A 17,254-nucleotide genomic window follows, 5' to 3' on the forward strand; every position below is an offset into this window, starting at 1 on the left:
GATGAATACAAAACGGTGCTTCAGACACTGAACATTCAGGAAAAAGTTATTCACGTGCGGTTTACTTACAGCTTAGTAGGAAGATAAAACACATGGAGGATGTGCGCGTGCTTTTCGTAAAAAATAAAGATGCCTTTGCCACTCCTATAAGGACAACTACCTAAAAGCACGCCAACGCCAGCTGGTTTAAAAATGTTCAAGAGGCTTGTTTGCAAGAAAGCTCCAAGTTTAACTACTTTCTGCAGCAACCTCGGCTAACACAGTGCGTTATATTTTTCATGGAACTCTACCACCTCAGGACCTCTACCTTTTTTCTTCAATTTTACAATTTTATATACTTAGTAATGCGTCCGCTGTCGTTCGAAATCATAACCTCGCCTATAGGCAACTTTGGCCAGTGCAGTTTTCCTGAATGCAACTGAATTATAACGCAATTTTTTTGTTCATTTGAAAGCAACCATAGCCTGAGCATCTTTTTAAGTACGCTGCATTATTATCCGTCCTGTTACACTTTGACGAAAACAAGAAGAAATTCGAGTCAGCGTATCGTGAAGCGCATCGTGAAGCGTACTTCAGCCTGGTTCAGTGGAGTGCCTCGTTATTTTAATGTCATGTGTTGGCTGCGAGGACAGCCACAAAGTCATACTAACAAGCTCCTTATGTAGCTTTATTAGCACATAACTAACCGAATGCAGAGCCCGAGGGGGCAAGATTTTATCAATAAAACTCGTAAAAGTTTGGTCATAAACGCGTTGAAGTTCAGTCAAAAAGGAGTACGGCTGTTTGCGTGAAGTCAGATGGCTTGAACGTATGAGATTCACGTGAAGATTCGCGTGTGAAACTGTGAAACGACTGCGCAGAACCAAAGCAGAGTTATTATTGATTGATATAAATACTTAAGCATTTTTATTATCCTCAACAAGAACTACTATCAAAGTATAACAGAATTACATCTACCACAAAAATACTTTGTTGTATTCAAAAATTTCATATAAGTATTCACTACTAACATTGTAGTTATGGTAAAGCTAATGAACTTTGTTATGACCGATAATTTGTTATATTGTAATTTATTTTATTGAGGTTTGAGTGTATTGCCCAATTTATCTAAATGCTGTAACGCGTGTGATGCCGCTCTGTGTTTCTTGATCAATCGAATGCCCATATTCACCTAAACGTGAAAGACATACCACAAGGAATATCACCCCCAGTGAAACAACGCTACAAATGAAGCGTTCATCATGAACCAACTATTAGATTCTTTTTCTGTGAGTTAGTACCAAGACATTTGTATATTTCGGTTGAACATCAGTTCACAAAGCTTGAAATGAGATGAAAATGTTGTGTCTACATGTCGGCATATATTGTTATTTTTTCTACGTTACGACTATGTCGTCTTTAATAATGTACACTTTGTCGTCTTTCATGTCTTACACTTTCTCGGATTCCTGGCCTCCTAGGGTAAAGAAAAAGATTATGGGCCCAGACGTGCAGTTTAATGACCCACTACTCACCTTCCATGAAATTACCTCCCACTACCGACACAACAGAAGCCGATACCCTTTACCCCATTCAAAACTCGAACGCGCGCAAGAAGTAGCCTTTAGAATGTTACAAACGAGATCGTACCCATCACGGGGCCGACTCAGCCATTACAACTCAGACATAAATTCACAGTGCCCAGATTGCACAGAAGTGTACTGTTCACTCGCGCACATGCTCTGGCAATGTCCCGCGTTACCTCAGGGACCTCTCACCAGTGAGTCCGACTGGGAGGAGGCACTCAGGAGCCCCAATCTCCGAAACCAACTTAAGGCAGTCCAGAGGGCCCAAGAACTGGCGGAACGCCACCACGTTCCCGCCCCGACTCGGGCGTCGCCTACGGTAGCGGCTGCTAGGATGTCCCACGTGGGCACCCTGGTGGCTTAAACTCCTCAGGACCATATATTAAAGTTCTTGACTGACTGACTAACCACGACATTCGCGTCTGTTCAAAGTTATCACTGCTGTTTTGTTCTGTGTGGGCAAGGTTCAATGATCGGTGTACGTTAGGCACCTGGCCGATGGATTAAAAATGAGCGGTGAGAGTAACGATTTGCGTAATGCCGCATTACGAAGTGCGCTAGTGTGTAACACACACGCGCACGCACGCACACATGCACACATACGCTCAGTCACACACACACACGAATATAATTCTGCGCTAGTGTGCTCTTATTATTCTTTAGGCAGCACCAACGTAGCCTGGACAACAAGAAAATCATAAAACTTTTGTGCAGAGCTACGGGCTTATTACCAAACATTAACTAATTTTCCCTAAAGGTGCATAATCATCTTATCTAAGTAGTGACATATTTTCGCGTGTTTATCTATATTTGTCGGCGTTTTCTAAAAAATAACCTCAGGATATGCTTCTCTGTTGCTTGGAATAAACTCGACAGATCAATATCGGATTGTGATAGTTGTCACAATAATTTTTTACTGCAATTACCAACCAACTTCCATGGTTTCCATGTTTCTTATGCATGTTTCGCCCAATACAATCACTGAGCATTTTATTTAGGGCAAATCAATGATGTAATCGCGTTTACAGTGTGCATAAATATTTCAGTGTCAGTACCCAGGCTTTCGAAATTGGTCGTGTTTCGTGCAGCGTCTTCAACAATGAAGTTTGGCCTAACTCTGAAGACTGTTATGTTACAATGTAAGGCTGACGAAAACTGTTTGCAGGCATTGCTATCTGTCATCCATTATCTTTGCATCGCTCGTAACGTAACAAGACTCATTAAGCATCAGATACGGCATTCTTGATAATAATAGTCACGTCGCACTCTAAAAAAAGCTGGCGGTTAGACCAAGGTATTTGACTTGTACGAAGACCTTATTCTTGCTATGAGGTTTTGGAACTGAGGTTCTCATTGAGCACGATTTTCGTATTTTACGGAGCAAAAATACAGGCAATTGATTGACCAATCTCTGTATTATGATTTTTTCAGTGTAAGCAAATTATTAATACAACTCAAGTTTCGAAACATTGCCGTGGCACAGCTGAAATTATTATGCCCAATCTACAGTTGTTTTTTCCCAGAGTTTTTAACAAGGCTACAAAATAGGTGGCACGTTATATTCACGTTTAAAAGTAGCAGCGTAAACTATTCAGACCCAGTACTGCTGTACATTTTGCAAATGTTGAACGCCACCCCCGTGAACAGGATATTCGCAGTCAAGTACAAAAGAATCGGTGCTTCGAGAAGAAGGATAGCACGTAACTCCGACAAATAGCTTGATCGAATGGTGAAAGAAGAGATCAGAGCTTCTGGAGGTAACTGAAGCTATACTGGGACAAGCTCCGTATAAGTCATTATTTAAAGTGTCACCTTCTGAGTGTTTTGCAGAGAGATATGTTAATGAAGAATAGCTCGTTTGCTTTATTATCAAAGCTACGGCTGTTCGAATGGAGTTCAATTAAAGCGCACGCCAACCAATAATCACTTCCCAATCATTATCTTTTCCGCGAGGTCAAGTGGAAGCAAACAGAGCGTGAAATTACTCAGGCTTGTGTTCCAAATGAGAACTCGGTGCTTGCACACAATGAGGCTCTGCAAATGGGAGTCCTCTACTTGCAGATTAGGACGACAAAGAACGTGTTCATTAGCAAAAAGGCTTCATGAGAGATGGAAATAACAAAGGAGGCCTGACCAACTTGCAGTAGATGGTAAGGACACACAATGGCAGAAATCGTACTCCCGGTTGAGTGGTGATAGTGTTTATTTGGTATGCTTCAGGAAAGTTAACACGTAACGCTATAATTTGTACTGCGCAATAATGTGACAGTGTGATTACTAGCTCATTTCTAGCAGAGGAACAAAGACTTCTCACGTGCTGTTCTCATTACTTTACCAAGTCAACCCGGAGTGTGGAGCGTTTAAAGACTGCGAGAGACCTGGCGTACTGGTCATGTATTACAGATCAATAAATACTGATATAGGCGTCCGTGCAAAGGGGCATGACACCCCACAGATTATTAGGCAGCTAAGCACAAACGTCCCCCTCACCAAGTCTGTCACAATGGTTTATTACAAGCAATTAATTTTTAGCACAAATTAGTGCTGATATCTGTCAGAAAAATATTTATTGGTTTTTGCAGTCCTTGTGTCCCAATTTTTATTTTCAGTGGTGGTGGTATTTGCTCAATTTGTTTGGAGATTACCATATGCTTTGGCAGTGCCCTTCGTTACGGGGCCTAAGTCAGCTCACAGAAGAAGATTAGGACTCTGCCTTACGAAGTTCAGAGTTGCTACTGCAACTACGGGCTGTCCAGAGAGCCCACGATGCGGCAGTGAGGCTAGGCCTCCCTGTTGTTACGTGGGAGCGGCCCGCGACGTTGCTCTAAAGGAGTAGCGTTTTTCAGGACCCAATAAAGTTTGTTGTCGGCATGTCTGTCGATACCGGCTGGGAGTTCTTGCACCTGAAGAAGGAGGGGTTTGGTTTTCACTTAGTATATAATAGATTTACCGTAACGTGTACTCTGATGCACTGGGACATAGATACGTTAGAAAGCAGTCTTTGTAATACCGACAAACACCAAGAAATTTCGAGCGGTCCAGTGTATAAGCAAAACTGTGCACTATCAACACGACAGCGATAAACAGCTCGTTTACCAGCGATTTCTGTTTCAGCGTTGGTGACGGCGTCATTGATTCTGTGGAAAAAATCATCTCGTGCGTGACCGAAAAATCGAGAAAGATGCAAATAAAAAGACTAATAAAATATCTGATCACGCTTTCTTATTCCCAAAGATGAATGAATGAATGAATGAATAAATGAATGAATGAATGAATGAATGAATGGGTGGGTGGGTGGGTGGGTGGGTAAGTGGGTGGGTGGGTGGGTAAGTGGGTGGGTGGGTGGATTGATTGATTGATGGATGGATGAATGGATGGATGGATGGATGGATGGATGGATGGATGGATGGATGGATGGATGGATGGATGGATGGATGGATGGATGCATGGATGGATGGATGGATGGATGAATGGATGGATGGATGGATGGATGGATGGATGGATGGATGGATGGATGGATGGATGGATGGATGGATGGATGGATGGATGGATGGATGGATATAAGACGGGGCGATGGCTCACGCCACTTAGCCATAAAGTTGAGTACTATCAGCACGCGTTTAAGGATTAAATTTCACTCGCGCCTTGATTCTAGCCACTAATCAGTTAGCGTCCTTCTGTGTATTTCTACCCGTTGGAAGTCTCTTTGCCCTCACTGTTCCTACACCCCTCTGATTTGAAAAATTCCCACCGTTATCTTGAACTACAGGGTAGAGCCGTTTACAGAACATTATCAAATGTTCAGCCGTTTTCTCCCCCTCTCCATAAGCACTACATACTGTGTCTGCGCCTTTGTATTTGGCTCAGTACGTCTTGGTCCGCAATACTGCCATTCTGGCTTCGAACAGCAGAGAATTACCCCGAGAATTATTGTAGATATTTTCTTTTGAAATTTACTGCTTGAAAGTTCGGTAGGTCGGCAGTGATGATTTCGTAAGTATTCCGATCTTTCACATGTCCCTCTCCGTTTCCTTCAGGACATATACACACAGCGCCATCTACTGAGCAAGCCACAAACTAGTGGTAGCTACATACTACATACGGGGCAGGGAACGACCCAAAGCTTGAGGAGCTTCGCCCATAAAAATCTACGTCTGAGTAAAAATCGAACCCGGTCGTTTCGTTAAAAAGCGGGTATTCCACCACAATGCCACGAGTCTGCTCGAGAATACAGTGAAAATCACTTTCTGTGCTAGAAAATGCAGTGAAAGTAACTTGCATGCCTTACAAACGCACGTGTCCTGTATAAATGCTTCATAATGCAACATGTTATATCGCAAATATGATGCGTGGCACGCTTGTAACACGAATCACATCTCGGAACATGTGATTATCATGACTTGGTGGTTTAAAGTGATTCACCTACTACAAAAGGCACAGAAGTTACTGCGCTTTTTCCTTTGACACCACGTAGTGGGTGCATGAGAATCTCGAAAAGATCCCAAGCGCAACCGTAGTTCACAGCCAGACATACCCTTATAGAGAGGAAGAAAACACAACTTTATTATTACCCTTAAAGAGAACGCAGCCGTATGCGAAAGTTTTACTGACACAAGCCACTTTTAACTCATTACGCACTAGAGACTGAATATCGCTCTCGCATTCAACACTTGAAGGCCTAGCATAAGGTCCCCAACTTTTTAATTCAAAAGTTTTATGACTATTTTATTCAGCAATGCTTCACAAGCTTAACAAGCCATTTCACGCTTGCCCTGCGATCTGCTTGAAACTCTTTTAGAAGTTATAGCGGCATTTGGCCACCCTTGCTTTTTGCTCCACTACAGCCCACCTGTTCTTTTGTTGATAATTATTGCACTTTAAAATTTGGAAAAGCGCTGCTTTATACAAACACACAAAAGTCGAGAAGCACGTTTTGAGACGAAATATTTGTAATAATTATCACCATGATCCTGATTACGCCCAATACAGGGCATATTTGCTTGATATTATGCTAAACTTCGATGTGCAACAAGTGGTAACAGAGCCTACGAGAGTTTGTGATGCATCCTCTTCAATCCTGGATCTTGTTTTTGTTGCTAGGTCTACTGAAGAATTTTCAGTGCCTTTGAATCCCGGTATTTCCGATCACTCTATGGTGCTGTTATCATATAACATTGAAAAACCCTCTAATGCGCCCCCCTAAATCGCTTTTGTTAAAGACTTTTCTCGTGCCAAGGATGAGAGCATTTTGGATCATCTTGAGTTGGTGTTTAACAATTTTCAAAGTTCGGATGTTGAAAAACTGTGGGTTCAATTTAAACAGATCTGCACCTATTGTCTCGATAATTTTATAACTAACAAAGCTAAGAAAATAAAAAAGTCGAATCCCTGCATAACGAGAGACGTCTTGCACTTAAAAAGAAAGCTTAAGCGCCTTCAAAAAAGAAGAGCATCTACAAACGTTGTTTATGCTGCTCGAATTGCGCTTAGTGAAACATTGGGACGTTATAAATGGCATTATTTTCATTATATCTTACCAACGTTTCTAAAGGAAACCTCTAAGAAGTTCTGGGATTTCTTAAATGAAAAAAAGGTCTGTTAACGAGATTCAAATTGATGGTGTTTTAATTCATGACAAGGATGCCATTGCAGAATATTTCAATATGTATTTTCACAGTGTTTTTTCCGTTTCTTCAGAAAAAGTTATTCTTGACCCTGTATGTTGCTCAGACCACGAAGATATTGTATCGCTACCAGGTATTGTAGCTATGCTACTTGACCTGAAGACAAAATCATCATCTGGTCCTGATGGCCTTCCAAATGCATTCCTTCGTCGATATTCAGAAGCACTCGCCCCGTTCCTCGCATACATTTTCCGTGCATCTTTGTCATCTTCAGATCTACCGATTGACTGGCGAACGGTGCGTGTCGTGCCTGTACACAAGAAAGGGGACATTGCACTGATTACAAACTATCGTCCGATATCGCTCACTTCTTCCTGCTGTAAGATTCCTGAACATATTGTTGCAAATTACATAAATAAATTTTAACAGTCAACAACATTCTTTCTTCATCTCAGCATGGATTCAGGAAGGGTTTTTCTACAGTCACACAACTAACCCATGTGATTCACAGTTTTGCAAGTGTCCTTGACAAACCTCGTCAAACTGACGTAATGTTTTTGGATTTTCAGAAAGCGTTCGACCTTGTTTCACATGAAAAGTTACTTTTCAAACTAAAATACATTGGCCTCCCCTCTTTCATCATTTATTGGATTTCACCCTACTTAAGCAATCGCACCCAATCCGTTTCTACTGATGGTCACCACTCGCGTATTTTGCCAGTTACTTCGGGGGTACCACAAGGTAGTGTACTGGGACCACTCCTGTTCTTGATTTCTATTAATGGCATCGTTAATGTTACACCAGAGCCAGTTCAAATTCGCCTATTTGCAGATGACTGCATATTGTATCATGAGGTTGTCTGTCGAGTAGATCAGGAACTTTTGAATACTAACCTCCATAACGTTCATTCATGGTGTAAACAATGGGACATGAAGCTTAATGAAACAAAAACAGTATACATGCATATAACAAAGAAAATACATAAACGGCAGTTTTCCTACAGTCTTCCATCTAATCCTCTAGTTCAGGTAAATGAATACAAATATTTGGGGGTGACCATTACTAACAACCTCTGTTGCAATTCTCTTATCGCTAACATTTGTGCTTCCTCTTTTCGCAAGCTTTGTATTCTGCGACACCAACTTAAACAGGCGCCCCCCGAAACCAAGCTTCATGCATATACAATGGTAATTAGGCCTAAGTTAGAATACGCTTGCACCGTCTGGGATCCTCATACGAATCACAATACTAACGCACTTGAAATGGTTCAGCGTAAAGCTGTTAGATTTATTTTTTTAAATTCCGTTCCACCGATTCACCAACAGCGCTCATGCAAACTTATGGAATACAAACATTGAAATTAAGACGTAAAATACTCAGGCTCAATTTTCTTTTTCTTCTGAAGAATAACAAACTCTCCTTTCATCCTGCGCTATATCTACGCCCGTTATCAACGAGACTAACCAGACATCATCATCCTCAATCTTTAATTCCATATCATACAAGAACTAACACCTTCAAATTTTCTTTTTTTCCTCGCACTATTAACGAATGGAACCGTCACCCCCGGAAGCTTTTCAGGCCTGCGCGTCACGTGACGTGACGTCTACGACGTCACATCGCGCCGGCCGCCCTTCGCTGGGTGGCTGCGCCAGCCGCGCGCGCCCTTCACGCCTACTGACTCAGGCGAGGTTCCTTGACACCATGTCCGCACGATTTATCAAGGTATCGATTGATTGTATGGTTTAACGCGCCGACGCAACGCAGGCGATGAAGCGCGCCGTAGGGGAGGGCTCAGGATTAAGTTTTACTACCTGGGAATCTTTATTGTGTGCTGAAATCTGGTACACACGGGCGTTTTTGCTTTTCACCGTATCAGAAATACGGCCACCGCAGCCGGGTATAGAAACCACGCCCTAGTGCTCAGCAGCGCAACGCCTTAGCCACTGAGCCACCGCGGCGGGGGAAATTATCAAGGTATCGAGAAATAATGAATATCGTGAATGGAATAATCCATATTTATTTATCACAGCCAGACGCCAACTGTACAAATATCACAGTGCGCATTGTTCTCGGTCCAGGCAGCCGACAGGCAACACAAGATGTTGCCCTTAATGCTGAAATAATGCCAAAAGTACAAAACACAATATCTTGCCACATAAAACTCAGAAAACAAAACAGATTGTAACAGCAAAAACACCCCCGAGCTTTGGAACAGAAAAAAACACACTTTCAGTTAAATTGTAGATTAGAGGAAAACATACCATTCGTTTATCATAGTAGCAGTAGCAACACAAGGTATCAGGTTCAAACACTTGCCAAAAAATACAACACATAAGAACACTGGTGACTAAATTGTTTTCCACAGCATGATAAATGACAGAAAGAAAAGTAATTGTAGGGCCACAGGTAGGTGCATGTCCTAGGAAAAAAATCAAACAAAAATCTAAGAAAAAACAAATCACAGTGCACAACATGTCTGTACACAGAGTGCACAAGGAAAGTGTACACAGCTCAGGTACCAAAACGGACTGTACAACTGCTACAGTAGGCACCGAGGCAGTTCGAGTTAAAAAAAAGAAAAAGGAGTAAAGCACTTTTAAAAGCTAACTTGTAAAGAGATACACAACTGGAAACAAGGCTCATTTTACATAAGGCAGAAGCATACCAAGGAAATCAAGTCATGACTATGCAATCAAATACACTCAGTGCAGTTTCACAGAAATAAATGTGAAGAGAAAGACGCGACGCTTGGAATATTACTTTCCAAGAAAAATTCAGGCCTTTCTATTTTTCGCCTTCTGATCTTTTTCAATGCGTAAAATGATCGTTCCTTTGCTTGCACAAGTTTGTGGGCGGCAGCGGCAGCAGTGACACAGATCCACACATCGTGGACTAAGCGCATCCTGTATTCATTGCAGAATCCAGCAGTGAAGGAACAACCAAGATATCTTTTAGATGCGGAAGCATCTTATACTCGCGCCTTGTAGTGCGCCGTCCGCGCCGTCCGCACCGCTTCTCGAACATTCGACAGCTGACGCGCGCGCATGCGCCGTCGCGCCGTCGCCCACCATCTGTGCCGCGCGCGCTTCTCCTTCGAGAACATTCGACAGCTGACAGCGCATGCGCCGTCGCGCTGTATATATACTCAAGGTCGGCGCTCGCTCGCTCAGTTGCCGCTCGTCCGTTGGTTTGTACGGCGCGTCGACGTCCGAAATCGCCGTGAAATGAATGCCAACGAATCCACAAACACAATGATCGACGTCCCTTCGACCAGCGCCGCCCTTTCGCATACGTGTGTACGTGTTCACTCATTTAACACCCCCTCCTACAACCACGTTAACCAATTTAGCCATCGACCCAAGTAAGTCGCAATTTAACACCCCATTTCACAACCACGTTAACCATTTTAGCCATCGACCCAAGTAAGTCGCACTTTAACACCCCGTTAACCAATTATATGCTCCGCATCCTCCTCAGTGTTCCCCCGAGGGAAGCTGCGGGCAATTTTTTTATCGAGCGCCGACAGCTGTCACCGCGGTCAAGCCTGGAAGTACAGACACGCATCCTGTATTCATTGCAGGTTTGTGATACAATTTTAATCCTCGATACCATAGCATTAATTCCGTTGTCCCACTGCTGCTGCTGCCCCTCAAGCTATTGTACTTGTATGGGTTTCGCCTTCTGGAAGCTTCGTTGCTATGTCTGCTGTCGCTAGATGCTCATCTTGCGAGGTACAGTTAGAAGAAAAAGATCTAGTTGTGACATGTGCTGAATGTAGCATGATTTTTCATGTTGGAAAGTGCAGTGGAATCAGTGACCGATCTTTTCGGTCAATGAAAGACTCAACTAGAAAAACCCAAAAATGCGGTGGCTGCCGGGTTGAGACACTAACTGCGTCTGGCCCATTGCAGGCACAGCTGGCAGAAATCAGCAAGAAGCTGTCGCAAATCTCTGTGCTAGAGACAAAATTAGACAGACAAATGGGCTTGCAGGATACAGTGCGGCACATCGAAACATCTGTTCAGCACTTGTCTGTTACCTATGATGAACTAAAAGATACTCTCATTCGGCAAGAGAAGGACATTTCTGATTTGCGTCGCCGAGTCGAAACTGTAGAGAAGTCACCGGAAGTTACGCCAATTATGGTGTTGAAACGACAAGTGAGCGAATTAGAGCAGTACAGTAGAAAACAGAATATCGAAATTCACGGCAACCCGCAGGGCGCGCGTTCGAATCCCGGCTGCGGCGGCTGCATTTCCGATGGAGGCGGAATTGTTGTAGGCCCGTGTGCTCAGATTTGAGTGCACGTTAAAGAACCCCAGGTGGTCGAAATTTCCGGAGCCCTCCGCTACGGCGTCTCTCATAATCATATGGTGGTTTTGGGACGTTAAACCCCATATATCAATCAATCAATCGAAATTCACGGCATTACTCCTCGCGAGAATGAAAGCCTCTTTGAAGAAGTTAATAAAATAGCGCGTTGTCTTGAGATCCCTGAACTATCTGAGAATGACATTGATGGGCTGCACCGCCTCCCGACCAAAGAAGGCAAGCCTCCAGTCACTATCTTCCGATTTGCATCGAGAGCAGTAAGGGCAAAATGGTTCGCAAAACGAAAGCAAATAATGAACAGGCTTCCGGGAGTGAAATTCTTTGACAACTTGACTGCAGCCAACAAACAACTGCTCTGGATGGTGAAGCGAAAAGCAAAAGAAAAAGATTATCAGTTCGTTTGGACTTCAGAGGGCAGAATCTTTGTGAGCAAGCAGCCTGACATGCGCGCAATCAAATCTCAATCGAGGATGATCTGGCCAAAATTACGTAACACCCCCTGATTAGAAATTCTCTTGATTCTAGTAACAATGGCTACTCATTTAACTTCTGAGCATTTCAATAGCTTAGTACAAGTTGAGGATTGCTTCCGTAAGAAACACGCTTCACTTTTTCACATGAACGCAAGAAGCCTCAGAAATAAACATGTAGAAACCGAGGCATACTTATCTCAGTTAGATTGTTGTTTTGATTTTTTAGCTTTCTCTGAAACTTGGTACTCAGATGACGCAGAAGTGCACAATTTTGTCGATTATAAGCATGTTTCTGTTTACCGTACCGGGAGGCGTGGTGGGGGCGTGTCCCTTTATGTTCACCAACGTAATCACTGCTACACTCTGAGGGAGTTTACTTGCATGTGCGATGATTTCGAAACGGTTGCTATTGTGTGCCGCAACTTTCTTATAGCTGTTGTTTACCGCCTGCCTCAGGTGGCACTCTCAAACTTTCTTGACTATGTCGAGACGCTACTACATTATGTCAATGCTAATAAATGAAACGTCATTATGGTTGGCGATTTTAATGTAAATCAGTTTACCGATAATCAAGCAAAATTTCAGTTACTTGAAGTTATGCTTGCGAATAACTGCGATAACCTAATTCACCAGGCCACCAGGGTTACTTCACAGTGTGATACGCTCATTGACTTATGCTTTACAAATGTACCAAAGGCTGAAACTTGCTCTGGTGTCCTGGGTTCAGATATCAGTGACCATTTATCCATATTTGCAATTTTTCCAACGCATAATTATTCCAGTGCAGAAAAGTTCACTACGAGACGCATAAATCAGCGCAGCATCACTTTATTTCAGTCTCTAGTCGTCAGCACAAACTGGGAAGACGTGTACTCCGAGCGAAATCCATCTAGATCATATGAAATATTTGTGTCAAAATTACAGCACAGTTATAATACTGCTTTTCCTTTAACAACAATAGTGAAGCACAGAAAGGCCCGGAAGGCATGGATCACGAGCGACCTTTATTATCGTATTAAACAAAAAGAAAAATTATTTGCTATTTTTCTAAAAACACGCAATCTTCAAATATTACAGGAATTTAAGAAGTTTAGAAATAGGTTAAATGTCGACTTAAGGAAGGCCAAACTTGCCTTTTTTGAACGCAAGTTTGAAAGCGTCGCCCAAAACAGTCGTAAGACATGGAAGGTCTTTCGTGAATTGACAAGTACCCCTTCATCAGGAGTACCAGCGTAATTAAAAGTCGATGGCGTGAGGTATTCTGGATATTCTTTAGCAAACTTGTTAAACAATTATTTTATCAATGTTGTAGCTGCTGAACCCCTCCATACTGTGCACCCAGAACGAAGTTATATGACGTACGTGCATTGTGCTGTGAAAGACACTTTATTTATTTGTCCTACTTCAGAAGATGAAATCATGTCTATTCTAGGTTCTCTTGATAACAAATCAGCTGCCGGAGAAGACGGCATAAAAGCTTCACCAGTTAAGGCCGTGGCACATGACATTGCAAAGCCATTAATGCACATTTTTAGAAAGATATCATCTGGTATATATCCTGATAGGCTAAAAATTGCTCGTGTGACTTTACTTCATAAAGGCGGCAAGTGTAATGAGTTGGGTAATTATAGACCAATATCTGTACTATCAATATTTGCTAAAGTTGCAGAGAAAGTCTTATGCACGCGATTTAATAAATTTATGTCAGCGAAAAATGTTATTGTAGAGCAACAGTTCGGATTTCAAAAGGGAAAGTCTAGAGAAAAGGCACTTGTACGAATAAAAGATAAAATATTTCAAAATATTGAAAACAGGTTATTTATAGTCGCTATATATCTAATTTCCAAAAAGCATTCGACTCCATCAAACACGAAATTTTATTCCGTAAACTTGAAGCATACGGCTTTAGAGGTAAAGCACAAAATCTTATCCGTAGTTATTTGCACAATCGACTACAGTGCATTTGTCTCCAGGATGCTCAATCTGAAGAAACTGTAATCAAATATGGTGTGCCCCAAGGCTCTGTACTGGGCCCTCTACTATTTATAACATATGTGAATGATATTGTTAATATCCTTTTTACTGGGGAGGTATTAATGTATGCTTACGATACGAGTGTTTTCTTTTCTGGGAATGATTTGAAGGAGCTAGAGGCGATGTCAAACAACTGGTTGAAAGAGCTTAATTTCTGGGTATCTTCTAATGAACTAAAAATAAATGTTAAAAAGACAAAGTTCATGCTTTTCTATCCTAAAAATAAAGAAGTATATTACATTATGAAAGTATACTACCGCGATTCGCAACTAGATCTAGTTCGCAATCATTCTTTTCTAGGCGTTTCTTTTCAATCAAATTTAACTTGGTCAATACACGTGAACAATGTAAGGATGAAGGTAGTGAAGTCTATAGGCATGTTAAACCGTTTACGTAACTTTTTAACAACTAACTTAAAGAAGGAATTGTATTTTTCTATAGTACATTCTCATTTTAGTTACTGCTCGTTAGTGTGGGGAACAGGAATTAAGACTGATAATGAAAAGCTTTTTTCTTTACAGAGGAAAGCAGTTCGGGGTATAATGTAGATGCGTCAGCGCTCATGTTAAAGTACAGAATTCCACAATACTGCCTTGTTTACAAAATAAAATTGTCGGTGTACATATATTGCGAAGTATCGGGAGACTGGGGTTCATTTAGCCGTTGCTATTTAAGCAGGAACACTGGCCACGACCTTCGTAAAACACACATAGTTGTGGAAAGAACACGCACAAACTATGGAATGCAAACAATAGACTTCCAAATTATGAAGTTATGTAATGAGCATCCTGCAATAATTGAACTAGCACGATCGTGCACCAACTCAAAAAAATTCAAAATGAAAATTCGGTCCTTCTTTAACACTTAGGATAAATGCACTCTCAGCACGGTAGGGTGAGCTACAGTCTCTCATACTATTTGTATGTATATATATATATATATATATATATATATATATATATATATATATATATATATATGTTTATGTGTCCTCAGCAATGAATACTATTGTTATAAGGGTTATTTCTATTGCTCTTTTTATTTGTACGTATATATTTTTGTGTATGTGTCTATGTTATGTGTGCTCAGCAATGATTTCTAATGTTACAATAGTGATTTCTTTTGTTCCTTTTTTTATTTGTACGTATATATTTTATGTATGTATATATGTTTATGTGTGCGCTTTGCAATAATTTATATTGTTTCTATTGCTACTGTTACGCCCAGCGCGAGCAGGACCATGTCAGGGGGCTAACCACCTCCTTTTGTCCTGACCGCGAGCAATGCTTTTTGTACTGTCCGAAAAATGAATAAATGAATGAAAAAGTTGTTGAGCATTATATTTGCTGCACAGTTTGCAACTAATGTGATGAGGAGCTCGTAGGTGTGCCCGTTTTCACACGTATCTATGTCCTCAAGCCTTGGCAGGGAGTCCAGTGTAAGTTGCCAAACGACATTCTTTTGGTTCGGCCCATGGAGAAACTGGGTAGACGTACTTTCCGTCGTGAGCTTTCTAACTACAACCTCTGTGTACATAACTACTGCGGTTACAAGAGCAGGAGGAAATTTGAGGCCACCCCGATCCAGTTGTGCGATTAAAGAATGGGTGTCCTTTCCTGTTTCGGCCGTACTTCCGGTAACGACCAACTGCCTCTGGCAGCTTTCACACTTGAGAACTTTTATTACAGCGTGTGCACAATACCCACCAACATAACCAATCACCGGCGTTTGTGCTCTGAGCTCATCAAGATCAGCATCACTAACATGAACACTAAAAGAAGTGCCCACATCCCTGACACTGTCCGTCCCTTCGATGCCTCTGAGATCGTCGTTGCTCATCCTTGGAAGGGCATTTTGAAGGTGAATCCTTCCCTCGGTTTCGCAAAGCTGGCGAACAGATATGTGATGCTGCCCACCAGCCATCTGCCTGTACTGTCCAAAGCGAGTGTCGAGGGGATCCGTCTGGACTTTCCCTAGCAGAATGTACTTAAAGTGAAGCTCACTAACGCAGTACTTCACCAATGCCAAAAGGGATTGAGCAGAGAGCCTCAAGGCACTCAACATCTCATGGGTAAGTACTCCGGTGTCGTGCCTATAAAATTCCCACACATCGAGCAATGTGATAAAAGCGCTTAGAAAGCTTGCCTTTGGGTCATCTGTGTGGTTTTACATGGGCTCTTCGTAAACATTACGGTGATGGAAGCCCTTACTAGGTGTCTTTACATTGACAATGCTCCACCAACGAAGAAATATTTTAAGGAACTCGGCAGTTGCTGTAGCATGTTGAAAATCAGTATGACCCTTGCGAGCGGCCAGGGCTTCGGCTACGTGCGGATTAAAAACCTGCAGTACGAGTTTCACGTCCTGTCGTTCAAACCTGCTTGGATTTAGAGCTTTTGACGTCAAGCCATACCCAGACTTCAGAAGCAGGGGTGACTCCTCTTTATGCAAATCTCTCAAATGCCTTAATGAAGCAGTCATCTTGCATTCGGGGTGAACTTCATTGTTCGAAAGCTCGAGGCGTGGGTAGAAAAAGCAAGTTCCAGCAATTTTCTGGTCGAGCCAGTTATTTCTTATGCATTTAAATAGATGTACAGCATCCACCACGTAAAATAACGGCCGATCTGAGTCCGCCGGATGCGGGTAAACAGGGCTTAGCTTTGGTTCTGGCAGAAACATCTTCATTGCCTTCCTGTTCAGCGAGTTATTGTCACAGACAACGGCTATGACCCTGTATCCAATTTCTTCTAAGCGCAAGGTCACCTACTTCAGCATACAATGAAGATCTTCACCCTGTGAGGTTTTTACTGGAAGAATGTGCGCCACCTCCTTGAATGCGCTCAGCAAACTTTGTATGATAAACACGTGCACCGATGTGGCCACTTTGTTGGAGTTAACTGCTGCACCACATATGTTCCCACCTTTGTAATCTAAACAAGGTTTGATATGAATCTCGTCAAGCATCAGCGTCACAGTGTGTTCATGTGGCTGCAGATGTTTGAATCTCTGAGACACATACTGAAGGAAAGTGTTGTCAGAAGAATCAACTTGTGGGCACATTTGAATAGACGAGCACACATTTCTAATAGTGCTTGGGTGGGGCAAAGTTAGTGTACCTGTGCTTCTCAGGAACTTGTAGGCATGTGGTGATATTGTACGCAAGATGCATGCAAAGACCATCACCTGTGCGCTATACTGAATTCGCTCTGCAGAAAAGAGTAGT

This window comes from Rhipicephalus microplus, unplaced genomic scaffold (assembly GCF_043290135.1).
Source record: "Rhipicephalus microplus isolate Deutch F79 unplaced genomic scaffold, USDA_Rmic scaffold_15, whole genome shotgun sequence".
NCBI lineage: Eukaryota > Metazoa > Arthropoda > Arachnida > Ixodida > Ixodidae > Rhipicephalus > Rhipicephalus microplus.